General features: G+C 36.5%; 2 pseudogenes; one reads left to right on the top strand and one right to left on the bottom strand.

Moving 5' to 3' along the window:
* Positions 1-16,600, top strand: part of LOC113193798 (olfactory receptor 8C8-like) — a 44,475-nt pseudogene that overhangs the window by 7,234 nt on the left and 20,641 nt on the right.
* LOC113193769 (olfactory receptor 8B8-like) lies at positions 9,401-16,127 on the bottom strand (annotated as a pseudogene).

Raw genomic sequence — 16,600 nt, 5'->3', positions numbered from 1 at the left:
TATTGTTCTTTGTATTCTTGATAGCTGCTATTCTGACTGAAGTGAGATGAAATTTTAGAGTAGTTTTGATTTGCATTTCTCTAATTTCTAGAGATGTTGAACACTTTTTCATATATTTGTTGATTAATTACATATCATCTTCTGAGAAGTGTCTGTTAAGGTCCTTGGCACATTTATCAATTGGGTTATTTTTTGGGGGGGTGTTGAGTTTTTGAGTTTTTTATATACTCTAGAGATCAGTGTTCTATCTGATGTGTGAGGGGTAAAAATTTGCTCCCACTTCTGTACACTCTCTATTTACCTCACAGATTGTTTCTTTTGCTGAGAAGAAACTTTAGTTTGAATCCATCCCATTTATTGATTCTTGATTTTAATTCTTGTGCTTATAGGAGTCTTATTAAGGAACTCAGGACCTAATTTGACATGATGGAGATTTGGGCCTACTTTTTCTTCTCTTCAGTGCAGGGTGTATGGTTTAATTCCTAGGTCCTAGATCCACTTTGAGTTGAGTTTTGTGCATAGTGAGAGATAGAGGCTTAATTTCATTTTGTTGTATATGGATTTCCAGTTTCCCCAGCACCATTTGTTGAAAAGGCTTGCATTTCTCCAATATATGTTTTTGGCACCTTTGTCTAATATGAGATAACTGTATTTATGTGGGTTTGTCTATGTGACCTCTATTTTGCACCTATGGTTTACAAGTCTATACTATGCCATTTTTGTTTCTATAGATTTGTACTGTAATTTAAGTTCTGGTATAGTGATGCCACCTTCTTCACTCTTTTTGCTAAGAATTGCTTTAGGTATTCTGGGTCTCTTATGTTTCCAGATGAATTTCATAACTGCTTTTTCTATTTCTATGAGAAATGTCATTGGGATTTTGACTGGAATTGCATTGAAAATGTATAGTGCTTTTGGTAGTATGGTTGACTTCCCATTTTCCCTCAAACCTAACTATAAAAATAGAACTTTTCCCTGTTCTTTGGGTAATGGCTGTTGGTCCTGTATTTGACTAAATAAATTTCTTAATGTTTTCTTTTGTTAATCTGTGTTTTATTGTAAGAGTGTTGGTCATGACCTCTATGATGAGAAAGAAAACAATCACACTTTTCCATCCCTACAATGAAATTACCCTCTTTGAGAATCACTAGTCTATCTGTACAGTCTGGGTGCCTGCTATATCTAAATAAATTTCTTAATGTTTTCTTTTGTTAATCTGTGTTTTATTGTAAGAGTGTTGGTCATGACCTCTATGATGAGAAAGAAAACAATCACACTTTTCCATCCCTACAATGAAATTACCCTCTTTGAGAATCACTAGTCTATCTGTACAGTCTGGGTGCCTGCTATATCTACCTTACACATAGTTCTATTCAATACCTACTTACATGCCTTTAGCTCATTTTATCCAAGCTGATTATTCAAAGAAAATCTTCTAAAATTCCTGAAGAATATAATCCTAGGCTTCAACATTTTGTGACCTGAGTGAAGGAAGAAGACTAATGGTTCTAATATTCATGAGTCAAAACTTCTACCTTCTTGCTTTGTTTTAAATATAATAAACAATTTTTACATGAACATACGGTCTTCTGGTAGAGAAACTCTGCTTTACTTCTTTAATGAATAAAATTTATTCTTTTACTTAATGTAAACAAAGGTAAACATTTGGCTACATGAGGAGATTAAGGGATCTGATGATATAATTTCTTCTGAAAAAAAAAAAGACTTTCTCACCTTCATTTCTTCCAAAGATACCTCATGCCAGGGAGTTCTGAGCATATGATTGAGGGTACAGTGTAAATCAGAAGTTTCCTTGGTTTTCCATTTCTATCTTAGCATCAGAAGTTGTGAGAATGCCAAACCAAATATTGTCCACTCATTTACTTTATAACTTCTTAAATTTGGAAATTGTGATTCTCCATGATTTTTTTTATTGTTATTATTGTTGTTCTTTGTTTGTTACTTGTGAGTTACTGCCATTTTTAATCACTTTTTGCCATGTTAATGAATTTGAAGGGGAATAAAGACAACATGTCTACATTAATTACTCCACCTTTAATAGAGTCCTTTGGTTATATCACCAGGACAACTTTGAGCACACTATAACCTGGACACCAATGCTTAAATCTCCCATGTCTCAAACACCTCTGGTCTACTCAGAGCAGAAGGCACATGTGGCCTAAAACCCATAGTCTCTTTTGATTTCAGAGTTTTAATTCTTTATTTTATCCAATAACTTTTTTTTTGATGATCAGGAAGTCACTGTGAAAGCAAACTGAGTAACACATAAGCCTTGCCCTGGGGTACCTCAGTCTGACAAGAAAGATGGTCATGGTGCTAAACTCTTTATATACCATCCTTCATCTCATGCTTACAGTTACCCTCTGAGCCAACCATCCCTGTCTCACACACAAGGAACCCAGAGCTGGGAGGTACTAACTCATTGTTCCAAGTCATATTTAGACCCAAAAATCCAAAATTGCTCTCTTTAACCACTATATATGCAGAACTGTGTTATACAGCACAGAAAAAAACAAGTTTGTACCATGCACATTCAGGGATCTTTCAATTTAAGTAATGAATCTAAGTCAAACTTGCTTCTACAAAGCAGCCTATGCCAAAAAGATGTGGGAAACTGATAAATCAAGGATGTAAATGGCTTCCCGTAACATGGGCAGGGTAGAGTCATGTCATCGGGCTGGCTCTCTCTTCACACTTTTTTCCTGTTTGGTCCTGTTTGGTTTTAATTTCAGTTGAGCTTTACCATGTGTAAAAAGAGAAACAATAAATCCCTACATGTAATTGAAACTTCAGGGGAAAAAAAGGAGGGAGGAGGGAGAGAGAAAGAGAAGGAGAGAGAAATGACTTTAAAAATATTTTTTTTTTGTCAGAAACAAACTATTATCAAATTACTATATTTAATGACTCCTTGTCATCAGGGTTTTGGCATGAACTAATTGGACAGGATTATATTATGTGATGTGGGAAGACAGTCTATTTGTATAAAGCATGTTTCTTGTATCAAAAAAAGTCAAGTTAAAAAGAAGAAGTAAGCTATACATTTCCAAACAAAGGAATTTAAAATAGAGAAGCAGTTATACAGATATTGCAAGGAGAAAAACAAGAGGTTAACAATGAGAAAATACAAAGATATTTAACCTAGAGAAAATAGGTATTATTCCAGGACTGGTGCAAACAGAAAAGAAAGCATAATCAGATTCTAGAATCTAAGAAAAGAAGTTTGATAGATTGGTCCTTGGACTACTAAAGGCTGAACGTGTGCCAGAGGTGGTGCTTGGACTTCTGAAGTAGAGGCCCCACCCAGGTGAGACGACCATGGATACTGGCATAAAAAGACACAGAGGGATGGAATGGAAATTAACCCAGAAATTAATCCATATTCATATCGTCAACTGAGTTTTGACAAAGTCACCAAGAACATACAGTGGAGAAAAGACAGCCTCTTCAACAAATGGGGCTGGCAAAATTGGATATACTTATGCAAAAGAATGAAGATAGATTCTTTCCTCACCTCATGCACAAAAATCAACTCAAAGACCTAACTACAAAACCTGAAAATATAAAATTACTACAAGAAAATATAGGGAGAACCCTTCAAGAATTTTGTGTAGGCATTGATATTTTTAGATAGGACTCAAAAGATACAAAGTAACAAAAGTGAAAAATAGACAAATGAGAGATATTACCAAACTAAGAAGCTTCTACACAGCAAAGGAAATAACCAACAGAATTAAGAAACAATCTACAGAATGGAAGAAATGTTGCAAGATTGAGATCTCAAAATTCTTTAGCCCAGGGCAAATAAAAGCCATAAGATATCCTCACCTAGGTCAGACTGGCATAGCACAATAGGTCTGAGTACTCCCTGATCCATAAAGATAATAAGTAACCTCAGGACAGGTATTTCCTTCTTATCTCAATTCTTACCCAGAACATATGACATATATTACCAGTTACCAATAAATGCCCTGAGTTATTATTATTGGTGACTGATGCAATTGCAACAACAAATTTGCTGTAAGCTGCTTCTTCTTCATTTCATTGTTGTTGTTGTTGTTGCTGTTGTTGTTTTAACCTGTAAAACAACAAATCTGGTGATACAGACAAATGCCCAAAGTGACTGTCCTTGCTTCCCAAGAACTCTCTCTGGACCAAGCTGTTGGATTGAACCCACTGTGTTCTCTGGCTCCAGTGGCTCAACTGAGGCCCCCGGGGATAGAAGACTTCTCTTGGGACACCAGATCCTTATTTAAAATATTAAATTATCAATTATTGAACATAAGTGTAAAATTATATTCTTTAACATTTTGTTTATATGATTTTTAAATGTAAAGTATATTGGGTGCATTTCCACATTCAAGATTTATGTAATGAAAAAGCACATCTTTCTAGAAATTATAAATTTGTGTTCATCTACAAGGCATTGATTCTCAATTTCTAAGAATTTTACATATTAAATAAAACTAAAACTAAGAAGGGAAATGATTCCTTTTTGAGAAAATGGAGATGTATTTGATCAAGTTATATGTATGGAAGATTTATTTTTTTAAAGAATTAAAGTAAAATTTAAAAAAGCAATTTTTGTTTGAGAAAGAATCTGTTGTGGTCAAAATGATTAGAGAAAGAAAGGTAGAATAAAAATGAAGATTAAGCAAATTGCAGTTAAAGCAAGTTGTAGGGTTTTTTTTGTTTTGTTTTTTTTGTTTGTTTTTGTTAATAAACCTTTATTTTCTTTACTTTTATGTGGTGCTGAGGATCAAACCCAGTGCCTCACTTGTGCTAGGCAAATGCTCTACCACTGAGCCACAACTTCAGCTCCAAGTTGTAGATTTTTGGAAGATAAATCTTATGAAAGCAATTTTATGTGTCATCAAGTTTGCCAAAAATCATACAGCATTATATATATAGATTAAGTTTTATATAAAAAATATACTAATATAAATATAAATAATAATCTTCTGTATTAAAATGATGAGGGTTTCCAAGTGTATTTATTTATTCATAATAGAAAATACTGAATTCTTTTTCATTTTTTAGGTAACTTACCTAGGACAGAAAGATTCTGTGTTTTAGCAAGATAATTTTTGTGCCATCTTTTATTAAGTTCTGATTCTTTAAGAAAAGTGTGTCTTTTCAATCTTGAAAGAACTGTTTTTGTAAAACTGAATAATCTAATTTGCCCTTACAATTTTTTTCATTTTGACTAAATATCCTAATGTTCTTGATATTTTTAACATGTTTCCAAAAATTAAATTCTAAAATTAAGTTCTTTGACCTAGAACTAGATTTGGGGTGTTCAATGGCATATGGAACTATGAGAGAATTATTAGACTTATGCTTATATAATGTATTATAAATATGTGTTCCAAAAATGTATGAGATTCCTAAAAATCAGATGCAACTTGATGTTGTGAGCCAGCCAAGGTCAGTGTGTGAGTTATGAACATTAGAACTCATGAGGGGACTGGACTGATGTTGCTGCTCTGACTGGGCTATGTGACATGTGTCCTTTTCCCAGCACCTGAGATGGGTGTGGCCTTCTAAGATGTCAGTCAATCTGCTGACAGCAAGACATCACCAAGCAATCCCCTGAAACCCAATCCCTTGCCTTATTTGGGTTGAAATCTCTCAAATGTCTTCCCCTCAATAAATAGGATGGTTTCAGGTGTGCTCTCTCTCTCTATCTCTCTTTTTATTTGCATGCTTCTCTTGCCTCCCTTGTGGGAGCTGGGGCAGCGAAGTTGTCACTGAACCCCAAGAAAAAGGTATTTTCTGTGTCTCTGTGTCTATGTGATTATTTAGTGCCAGCCCAATTCACCTGGAGTGACCCTAACTGATTTTGTCTTGTGTTGTGGCATCTTGGCATGGTATCAGTCATAACTCTAATAATAAAACTATTGGATTCTACAGGAATAACTAAATTTCAATGTCAATTTTGAATAGTCATCAGATATCAACATGGCTATTCTAAATTTAGCCCATAGTTAAGTTGCTTTACCTAAATTAACATGAATTTCAGAACTGCTCATCTGGAAACCGTGTCTTTAAGAAATTTCGTGGAATAATTCTGCAAATTCATGCTTCTGATAACTTTAAAATAACTCCATTGGACTGTATAAGGATATTCAGAACTCTAATGATAATAACCCATGGCCTTATGAAATTGCTCACCTAAATCAGGCAGAACAAAAATTGCTCAAAAAGAGACAAGAGACTGATGAACTTAAAGAATTGGAGCCAGGGTGGAGTGGGGTACCGGCAGCCCTGTGATCTTTTGTTTAAATTTGTATTCATAACTCAAATTTCCAAACATGAAATTGGACTATGCTCTCCACTATTATTGAATTTTTTTTTAAAAAAGACTACTTTCCCTTACTCTTTAAATTCCTGAGAAGGATATTTATTCAAATCAAGCTTAATTTTCACCAACTCCTAAGACTAACACCAGTGCCTCCCTAAAACTCAGTACACGCCTCTCACCATACCACATGGTACTATAACTGTATTCTAGGTTAAGGGTACTCTTGTGATCAGTATTTCAAACTGTTATTTTCAAATTTGTTCTTCTGGAAATATAGTTCAGTGTGAAGTACCCCTGTGTTCAATCCCCAATGCAGAAATGAATTAGAAAATGAAATGAAATGAAATAACAAAATTATACCCTCTGCTCTTTTAACCATATCCTTGCATGTATTTGATAGCTAAATACTTCAATGCTGCATTAAATTTATAGTGAAGTTACAGTTATAAAAACTGTATAACTCATTATGTATACATATATTTGTATATGTACATATATACATAAAATTATATATATATATACTTACAAGAATCTTAAATGACAATGAACTATCCCCCTACACAATTCTCCTGACACACTTGCAGTGACAGCAACATTGATACATATGATCACGTTTGCCAGACACAAGCAATGATAGCTAGATCTAGCAAATCAGTAACAATGAGATGTCATTGAGTATAAGGTACAATATTGATTTCAGGTAAGTTATGTGAAAAGATAGGTGCTAAGTTCTTAGAATCACTTCAGTATAATTTTTAGAACACTAAGCACTTTGTAATGATGTAACATTTTATTTAATCTCTACCACAGCACTTTTAATATTAGCCATGCAGAAAGTAAAACTGAGAGAACAGAGAGCACAACACTTGCGGAATCTGCAACCAAAAGCAGATCCTGTAGTACCCATTCCACTGTTCTTTCCTGTTGGGCCATTTGTACTGAGGGTGAAAGCACAAAATTAGGGGAGTTTCTCCTTCTATTCTTGTTCCAGATGAGAATCTGTAGATTCTGATGCATATTTTGGTATGTGTAGAAAATTAGCAAAAGAAACCATTATCTTTCCTGCAGGATATGACACTTTGGTGTTAGAGTATATTATTTCATGGATTTCACAAAAATCACTGATAGAACTGTTAACTTATTTTCAGGGTGGTTATAAAATGAACAAAAGCAGTCCTTCCAAATAGAGGAGGAAGAAGAAAGCTAAATCTTTTGTGTGGTTGATATCACCTGGATTTTTTGTGCTTTCAAAACACCCACTCTTCCCTTATGAGAGTCTAATACTTCAACCTCCTCTCCTAATTCTTTTCCCACATAATACATACATATCCTTTTGTTTACCCCTTTCCCATTACACCCCTGACACACCAACCTCTTTCCTATTGCTCATACTTAGATGTCAGTGCTGCTTAGATTTTGTATCAATTCTTCCCTCTTCCTGGAATGTCCATGTGGCTGTCTTCCTTTTGCCCCTGAGATCTCAGCTCCCATGCTCCTTCCTTAGTAGAGCCCGTCCTGACCTCACTCATTAAAGTAAATACACAGTTATTCTCTTTATTATCAGCTTAACTGAAAACTTTCTATAGTTTTTTTCTGATATATTCATGTACACACACACACACACACACTCATTTTCTATCTTCTTCGCCACTATATTTTTCTCATTTACAATAAACCCTTGATATTTTGATGTCTAAAATAGAATAGAAACTCAGTTTACATCTGACAGTTATTAAAGAAGCTACAATTATATCATGTAAACCTCAAAAGACAAAAGAGAGTGAAATGTTAGCAGGAAAGATCTCACTGCTAATGAATTAAGACTGTAAATATTATTTGAGGAAAAGACACATATATCTCAATGGTAATATCTAGACGTGTCCTAGTCAAAATCTCACAATCTTACCATTTGAGAGAATAACTGTGTACTTACTTCAGAAGGGAAGAGAATAACTGTATACCTATTTTAATAGATGATCAATATGGACTCTACTAAGGAGGTGACATGTCAACCGAGATCTCAGTGATAGGTGCCACAGGAACATTCCAGGCAGAGGAAACAGATGGTACAATAACTGAGAGACAGTGACATCTGAGAAGGAGGAACAGAAATGAAGTTGGTGTGTTGGTGTGCAGAGGGAGAGAGGTGTTAGGAGATGTATGCATTATGTGGGAAAAGAATTAGGAAAGGAGGTTGACGTGTTAGGATCTCATAAGGGAAAAGAGTGGGTGAACAATAAAATTCCTTGTGATATTAACCACACAAAAGATTTAGCTTTCTTCTTCCTCCTCTATTTTGAAGGCCTATGTTCATTTTACACCCACCCTGGACATAGGTTAATGTTTACCTGAGTGATTTATAGTGAAATCCATGCAGCAACTGATAATTGACAAACATTTGCAGTAAACTTCTTCTCAGCGAAGAAATAGCATGTCTTCCTACACACAATCCTCTCATGGACTCCATGAGGTCAAACCCATGGAAGTCCCTTTATCCTGGCTTCTCTAAAAGGTGATTTAGGAACTAAGATCACAAGAACATCTTTGACCTCCCTCCCTTTACCTAACTCCCCTCAGAATGAAGCAAAAAGAGAAAATGTCCTGAGAAGAGCACCCCCCAAGGCTTTCCTCAATTATGGAAACAAAATAAAAACCACTTAATTACCAAAAAGAGGGTTATCAAGTGAAAGACTAAATGACTAACTCCAAGTCCACAAAAGTCAAATATTTCCATGACACAGCTTCTCAAGAATTCCAGATGTGTCCTAGTCAGATCTCATCATCTTACCATTTCTTGATTTAGTATCATGAAACCTTATTCTACTTAACACTTTATAGTTTCTGAGAATAACCCAGAGAATGTAAGACAGACTTACTCTCCCTTCTCTCAGAAAGAATGAAGAACTGACCATCCTTTTCCTTATGTTGCCTTAGCCAATGAACTGATTCGTATAATTCATGATTAACTATATTATTACATTATTTGCATTTTATTTCCGTTTCTTATTATTCTTTCCATGATTCACTTCTCATTTGCCCTAATGAAGATCAGGCATCTATACCAAACACAGTTTCTGTTTAGGAAAGCATGCTTTTCTTCAAAGTCTTTCTCAGTGCAATATGGACATCTTTGTTTCTCAAACTGTGAATGAAAGGGTTCATCATGGGTTCCACAATGGTATAAAAAACTGTGGAGGGCTGGGATTGTGGCTCAGCAGTAGAGTGCTCGCCTAGCATAGGCGAGACTCGGGGTCGATTCTCAGCAACACATAAAAAAATAAAAAAGGCATTGTGTTGTGTCCATCATCAACAACAACAAAAGATTCTCTCTCTCCCTCTCTCTCTCTCTCTCTCTCTCTCTCTCTCTCTCTCTCTCTCTCTCTCTCTTTCTCCCTTAAAAAAAACTGTGGAGACTTTATCTTGATCCAGAGACCCAGTAGGAGATGGTGTAAGGTACATGAATGCTGATGCTCCAAAGAAAAGAGAAAGAGCAATAATATGAGAGCTGCAGGTGCTGAATGCTTTGGACCTGCCCTCTGTGGAACGGATGCTGGAAATGTTGGACAGGATCAAGGTGTAAGAAATGAAGATGATAAGGCTAGGCCCTATAACATTGACACCCACCACAATGAAAACCACCAGCTCATTGACGGAGGTGCTTGTGCAGGAGAGCTTCAGGAGAGGAGGTATGTCACACATGTAGTGATTGATGGTGTTTCTGTCACAAAAACTGAGTCTCATCATGCATACAGTGTGGGCCATGGCACCCAGAAGCCCCATAGCATACACACCCACCATTAGCAAGAGACAGACCTGATGGGACATGGTGACTCTGTAAAGCAGGGGCTTATAGATGGCCACATTTCGATCATATGCCATTGATGTCAAAATACAGCACTCATCAATTGCAAAAAAAGCAAAGAAAAAGAGCTGAGCCATGCACTCTGCCTAAGAGATGATGTTTTGGTTTATAAAGCTCATCAGCATTCGGGAGTAGCAGAGATCTGTGAAGGAAAGGTTGAAGAGGAAGTAGTACATGGGAGTGTGCAGGTGAGGATTCAGAACAATCATGCCCAGGTTCCCCACCACAGAGACCACGTAGGTTCCTAAGAAGAGGAGGAAGAGAGGCAGCTAGAGCTCTGGCTGCTGTGTTAAACCCAGCAAGATAAACTGGGTCACTGAGGAGCCATTGTGAGGCCATTCCTCCCTGGAATGGGTCTGTGAGAAAAGGAGAAATAGTAACATTAAAAGGAGAAGCCAGCTCTCTCCACCCAGCCCCAACACAGTGAGATGGAGATGCAGAATAGAAGATGAATTAAATCCTTCTTTCATCCCTCTATGCCTTTTCTCCATTTCATAAGTTTTAGATAATCTGTAAAGGTTTTTTAAGGTAATTTCTGAGGGAAAAAAGGTCAGGAAGGCAATGACTACTTCATTTCAGCTAAACTTCTTTCTTTACAATCCACCTCCCACCTCTACCTCAAAGTCAATGGTGGGCTCAGCAGAGAGGTTTTTCAAACACTCACCAGCTTCCAGAGATGAGATCTAGAAGAATAGCATGATGGGTACAATTCAGCTCTCAACCCTCTGTGTCAGGACTCTTGATAACACTTCTGCTCCATTCTTATGAATGGCAGGTAGCTCTGATGAATTTACAGACCAGAAAACACACATTTTTTGTTGGTATTGCTTTTGTTTGTTATAAATTATGAACATAGAGAGCCAGAGAACAACTCTCTATACCCAAAACTCTGAAACACCCTAAGGTACAGATCATGATTTCTGATGGTGCTTTACCTAATGTCTTCTTTATCTCGTGAGGTTAGGTAAATAGCATCATCTACTGATGCCAAAAGATCCCAAGAGGTTTTTGTGAGTTTGGAAATCCTAGGGAACTGACTGAAAATCAGAAGACCAGTGTTTCTCCACAGATTAGTTTCACAACTAAAATAAATTATCTTCCAAACAATAACTTATTGGTAGGATACCATTTTGCATATATTTTGATTCCCCACCAAATGGGATACATCCCCAGAAAAGACATATAAGAAAAACTTTTCCATATACAAATGGAATTTTCTCTTCACCTATTACTAGATGAAATACCATAAATTCATTTTTTTACTTGTTGTGTCTTCCCCCAATACATGCACCTACATATGTTAGAGTCTAGGCTCCCCAAAGGCAGGGATTTTGTCTATTTACTTCAGTGCTATTTCTGTATCACCTAGAGCAATACCTGGCATATCAGTAAATGCTCTATGTGTAAAATTAAAGAAAGAATTAATGAAGATCTCTTTATTATTCTTGGAACTTGTCCTGGATACAACACAGATATTTTGCCCCATTGGCAAAGGCTTATACAGTGCCAATGGTTTTAGTTGTAGATAAGAATGCAGGACAGAAAAAAAAATCAGTAAGATGTTTACATAAACGCCAGTGCTTGACCCACAAAAGTCATCTAGGGGCACTCCAGATCCAAGTTACTGAGTTCAGAAAAAGACTGCAGTCTCCCCACTCCCTGAATGTCACCCTGAGGACTTGCACAGCCCCTCTGTGAGCTCCCAACATCTCTCTTACGGGACTGCAGCATAGACTCAGATCAGAACATGGATCAGTGTAGTGTAGGAAGCTCCCAGGTACCTAAATGATGGATTATTCCCTATAGGAGGCCACTTAGGTCTTTATTTATTTATTTTTAGCAAAGAACAGAAGTAACCACAGTGCTGCCTTATAAGCATTAATGTGGGGGCACCTGTAGGAATGACTAGCATTAGAGAGACAAAGGTTAGATAAGCTGCAGAGGCAATTATACTAGTCAATGGATGATTTACAAAAAAGAAGAGAAGAAAGGAGAAGGAGGAGATGAGGAGAAAAGAAAGAAGCCAGGCAAGGTGTCACATGCCCATAATGCCAGTGACTCAGAAGGCTGAGAAAGTTCTCAAACTCAACTTATTAGACCCTGTCTCAAAATAAAAAATAAAGTTGGACAGGAGATTTGGTTTAGTGATAGATTATTGCTGGGTTCAATCTCCAGCACTAAGAAAGCGAAACTAAAACCAAAAATCATCATACAAACCTTTGTGTTTTTTATTAATTAATTAATTTATTTTAATTAGGTATGTATGACAACAGAATGCATTTTGATTCATTATACTCAATTGCAATACAAATTTTCATTTCTCTGGTTGCTCATGATGTAGTGTCAAACCATATGTGCAGTCACACATGTACATAGGGTAATGATGTCCATCTCATTCTACCATCTTTCCTGCCCCCATCCCTTCCCCACCCTCCACCCTTTACCCAATCAAATTTACTTAATTTTTCTGGTGAATGCCTCTGCCCCATATTATGAATCAGCATCCACATATCAGAGAGAACATTCAGCCTTTGGTTTGGGGGGATAGGCTTACCTCACTTAGCATGATATTCTCCAACTCCATCCATTTACCTGCAAATGCCATGATTTCATTCTCTTTTAATGTTGAGTAATATTCCATTGTGTATATATATACCAGTTTTTTTATCCATTCATCTACTGAAGGGCATCTAGGTTGTTTCCACAGTTTAGCTGTTGTGAATTGAGCTGCTATAAACATTTATGTGGCTACATTACTATAGTATGCTGATTTTAAGGCCTTTGGGTATAAACCAAGGAGTGGGATAGCTGGGTCAAATAGTGGCTCCATTCTAAGTTTCCTAAGGAATATCCATACTGCTTTCCAGAGTGGTTGCACCAATTTCAATTCCACCAGGAATGTATTCCACCAGGAGTGTACCTTTTTCCCCACATCCTCACCAACACTTATTGTTGTCTGCATTCTTGGTAACTGCCATTCTGACTGGCATGAGATGAAAATCTTAGAGTAGTTTTGATTTACATTTCTCTAATTGCAAGAAATGTTGAACATTTTTTCATATATTTGTTAATCAAATGTATATCTTATTCTGAGAAGTGCCTTTTCAGCTCCTTAGCCCATTGGTGATTGGATTGTTTGGTTTTTTTGGTGTTAAGTTTTTTGAGTTCTTTGTATATTCTGGAGATTAGTGCTCTTTCTGATGTGCACATGGCAAAAATTTGCTCTCCGAATGTAGGCTCTCCATTCACCTCAGTGATTGTTTACTTTCTGAGAAGAAATTTTATAGTTTGAGTCCATACCTGTAGGGACAAGTGAATGGAGTACTACATACATAGCATATGTTAAGGGCATCTGAGGGGCAGGCCACTCCCCTCATGCTAGTCACGTGAGCTATAGGACACTTACCCTGTAGGCATAGCCCTGGGCATGAGGCCATGTGTTCAGTCCCAGTGCTTCCTCCACAGCCCACTCCTCAATTGGCTACTTCAAGAACAGTTAGTAAGAAATTGTATTTATGGCTACCTGTAATCTGATTAACTACTGCCTGAGTATATATACATGGGAACTGCACAATAAAATCAGACCTGCTTCCTGTGTGGTCTCTGGAAGTCTTGAATAGTGACTCCACAGCCACAGTCTCCTCTTCCCTGTAATGTGGACCTCCTTGCTGGACCAGAGCACACATCCCATTTATTAATTCTTAATTTTATTTCTTGCACTTTAGCAATCTTGTTAAGGAAGTTGGGGCCTAATTTAGAGTACTATTGTAATTCCAGGAAACAAACAGGGGACCTTGTAAGAGAAGATTCAGCAGGATGTCTCACAAAGAGGATGGAATAGGTAATAAAATTTCCCAACATATTTCTCTAGGTGTTTGGGTAAATTAGAGTGTTAATACAGAGAGAACTCACAAAGACAGGAAATATTGCTATAATTATACATTCAGTTTTGAACAAATGGCATCCTGGTACAAGTATGGAGGAGGAGATATATAAATAAGGCTAAATGAAGCACAGGAGAAAGATTAGAACATGAAAAAGTGTTTGTGGGTCATTTCCAATTAAATCATGGGTTGGTACACTCAGTGAGGAAGTAAACTAAGAAACACCAAAAGCAAGGGGGAAAAACTGGAGCTCCCCCTATTATTTTACCTTTAACATTACACATTATATTTTACTCAAGATAATAGAAAACCCAACTATTGCGGAAAAATGAATCTCCATTATTATTCTCAGACCCAAAATTACTAAGGGAACAAAAATTACTAAGGGAACAAGAATTCCTTGGGGGAAACTTGAAACATTCCACATGACAGACATTCCTTCAGTAACAACCTTGAAGAGGACCTTGGTGATTCATTAAAATGTGTATTTTCTATGGAAATCCTAAGAAATCTTATTTAGGAAATGCAAGAACATGAAATGCTCCAAGTTCACATTTTAGAAAATCACGACGTGAGAAGAGTTTTAAATCAGGCTATAATTAGAGCTTAAGATGAAGGTCATTCTTTTGCTTTTAATACCTCCAGGGTATCTATGGACAAACATTGAATGAATGTAAAGATTCTAAGCTTCTCCTTGTATTGCAAAATTTATTCCTTTCTTTCTTCCATTTGCATAACAGTTACATCACACTGATTCAATTATAATGAAGTACATCAAATGGTCATTCTTCTTACTGAGATGTGCCACAATATCTTTGTTCATTTCTCTTTTCAAACTCAATATGTTCAGTTTCTCAAAGTCAGTGGGAGTTTAACTTTAAAAGCTTTATATTATGCTCCATTTTCATGAAGGTGCAGAAAAGAAAACGTAGTTTTAGGACATAGAAGAGGAAAACTGTATTTTGGCTCACAATTTCATAGGTCTCAGTCCATGTGTGGCCGACTCCATTGCTTTGGACCTGAGGTGAGGCAGAACATCAGGTCAAAAGGACATGGCAGAGGAAAGAAACTCAAGATATGGCCACGAAGAAGCAGACAGAGAGCTCTGCTCAACAGGGACAAAATATAAGCCCCATCAACATGCTCCCAGTGACCTATTTCCCCTTGCCTACCTGCCTACAGTTACCACACAGCAAATCCATTTCAGTGGATTAATCCACTCATTAAATTACACCTTTTGTGATCTAATCATTTCACCTCTGAATATTCTTGTACTGTCTTACACATGAACTCTTAGAGAATGCCTCATATCTAAACTATAACATATCTGAAAACATGTCTGAGTGTTAAATCTTTTCCTTTAAATTCTTTTTTTCTTTTTTGCAATCCTGAGCATTGAACCCCAGTGCAATATCACTAAGCAACATCCCCAGCCCTTTTTACTTTTTATTTTGAGATGGGTCTGACTAAGTTATTTAGGCTAGCCTTGAACTTTCGGTTCATCTACCTCAGTTTACCATGTGGCTTGGATTACTGGTTACAAGTTATGTGCCACTTCACCTGGCTAAATAATTTTTAAGACCATTTGAAAAATTTAAATTGAATTATATTTAAATAATGTAAGAGTTATTCTTACAGTGACTTATTTAACTTTGAACAAATATTTAGAATCACTTTCACTTTTTTCCAAGTATTTCAAAATAACTAAAGATCTCTAATCAGTAGAAGGTTGTGGATAGTTATAGTAAACATTCTGCAACTATATTAGATGCCATTAGACCTCTGTCAGCTAATGTAGCTAGAAATGGGCAGAAGTTATGTGCCCTTGAAATATGGAAGTTTGAGCTTCTTCCTGAAGAAGTGGTTGTCATGGATTCGCTTCCTGGCATCCAGCTACCATGCAGGACAGGTCCTGAGGATTAGCACTGTGCTCCTTGGACAACTGAATCATAAACTCCAGCAGCAGCCCAAAGACCACTTGCCAACTGTAGGCTCTGTCTCCTCGGCCTATGACTGCTGCAGCACCACTTTGGATACGAGAATGGAGCAAGGATGCCATTTTATCTCATTGTTCTTATGCCTACTAAAGATATGAAGCACTGTCACATTAGACCTACTGACTCTCGACTTCCTAAGAGCCCCATTTGGGGCTACAAACTTGTCAGAACTGAGTCAGGTTATTTGTTGGTTCATTGTCTACCATGCTATGCTTCAGAATACAATATAGTGCTCAGACCAGCTGCCCAGGGCTTATAGACATGGATGGTGTACATTTCATTCTGTTTTTATAAAAACATAAAAAGTCGTTACTAAAATATGTGCCACAAAACAAAATTCAAACCAGTGTTAAGCTTTTTGTTTCACAAATCATTGTTATGAATGTAAATAAAAAAGTAGAATTGGATACTAAGCATTCAGAATCTGTTTGCAGAGTATTTTTTAAATTAAAATAGTGAAATTATTATAATGAATATAAATAAAAACTCTTCTCTCATTGTAATGATTTTAATCATACTGAAGTTCTTTAAAGAG

This window comes from Urocitellus parryii, chromosome 4 (assembly GCF_045843805.1).
Source record: "Urocitellus parryii isolate mUroPar1 chromosome 4, mUroPar1.hap1, whole genome shotgun sequence".
In the NCBI taxonomy this organism is placed as follows: domain Eukaryota; kingdom Metazoa; phylum Chordata; class Mammalia; order Rodentia; family Sciuridae; genus Urocitellus; species Urocitellus parryii.
Note: the sequence above shows the minus strand (reverse complement) of the source record. Positions and strands in the feature narration are given on the sequence as shown.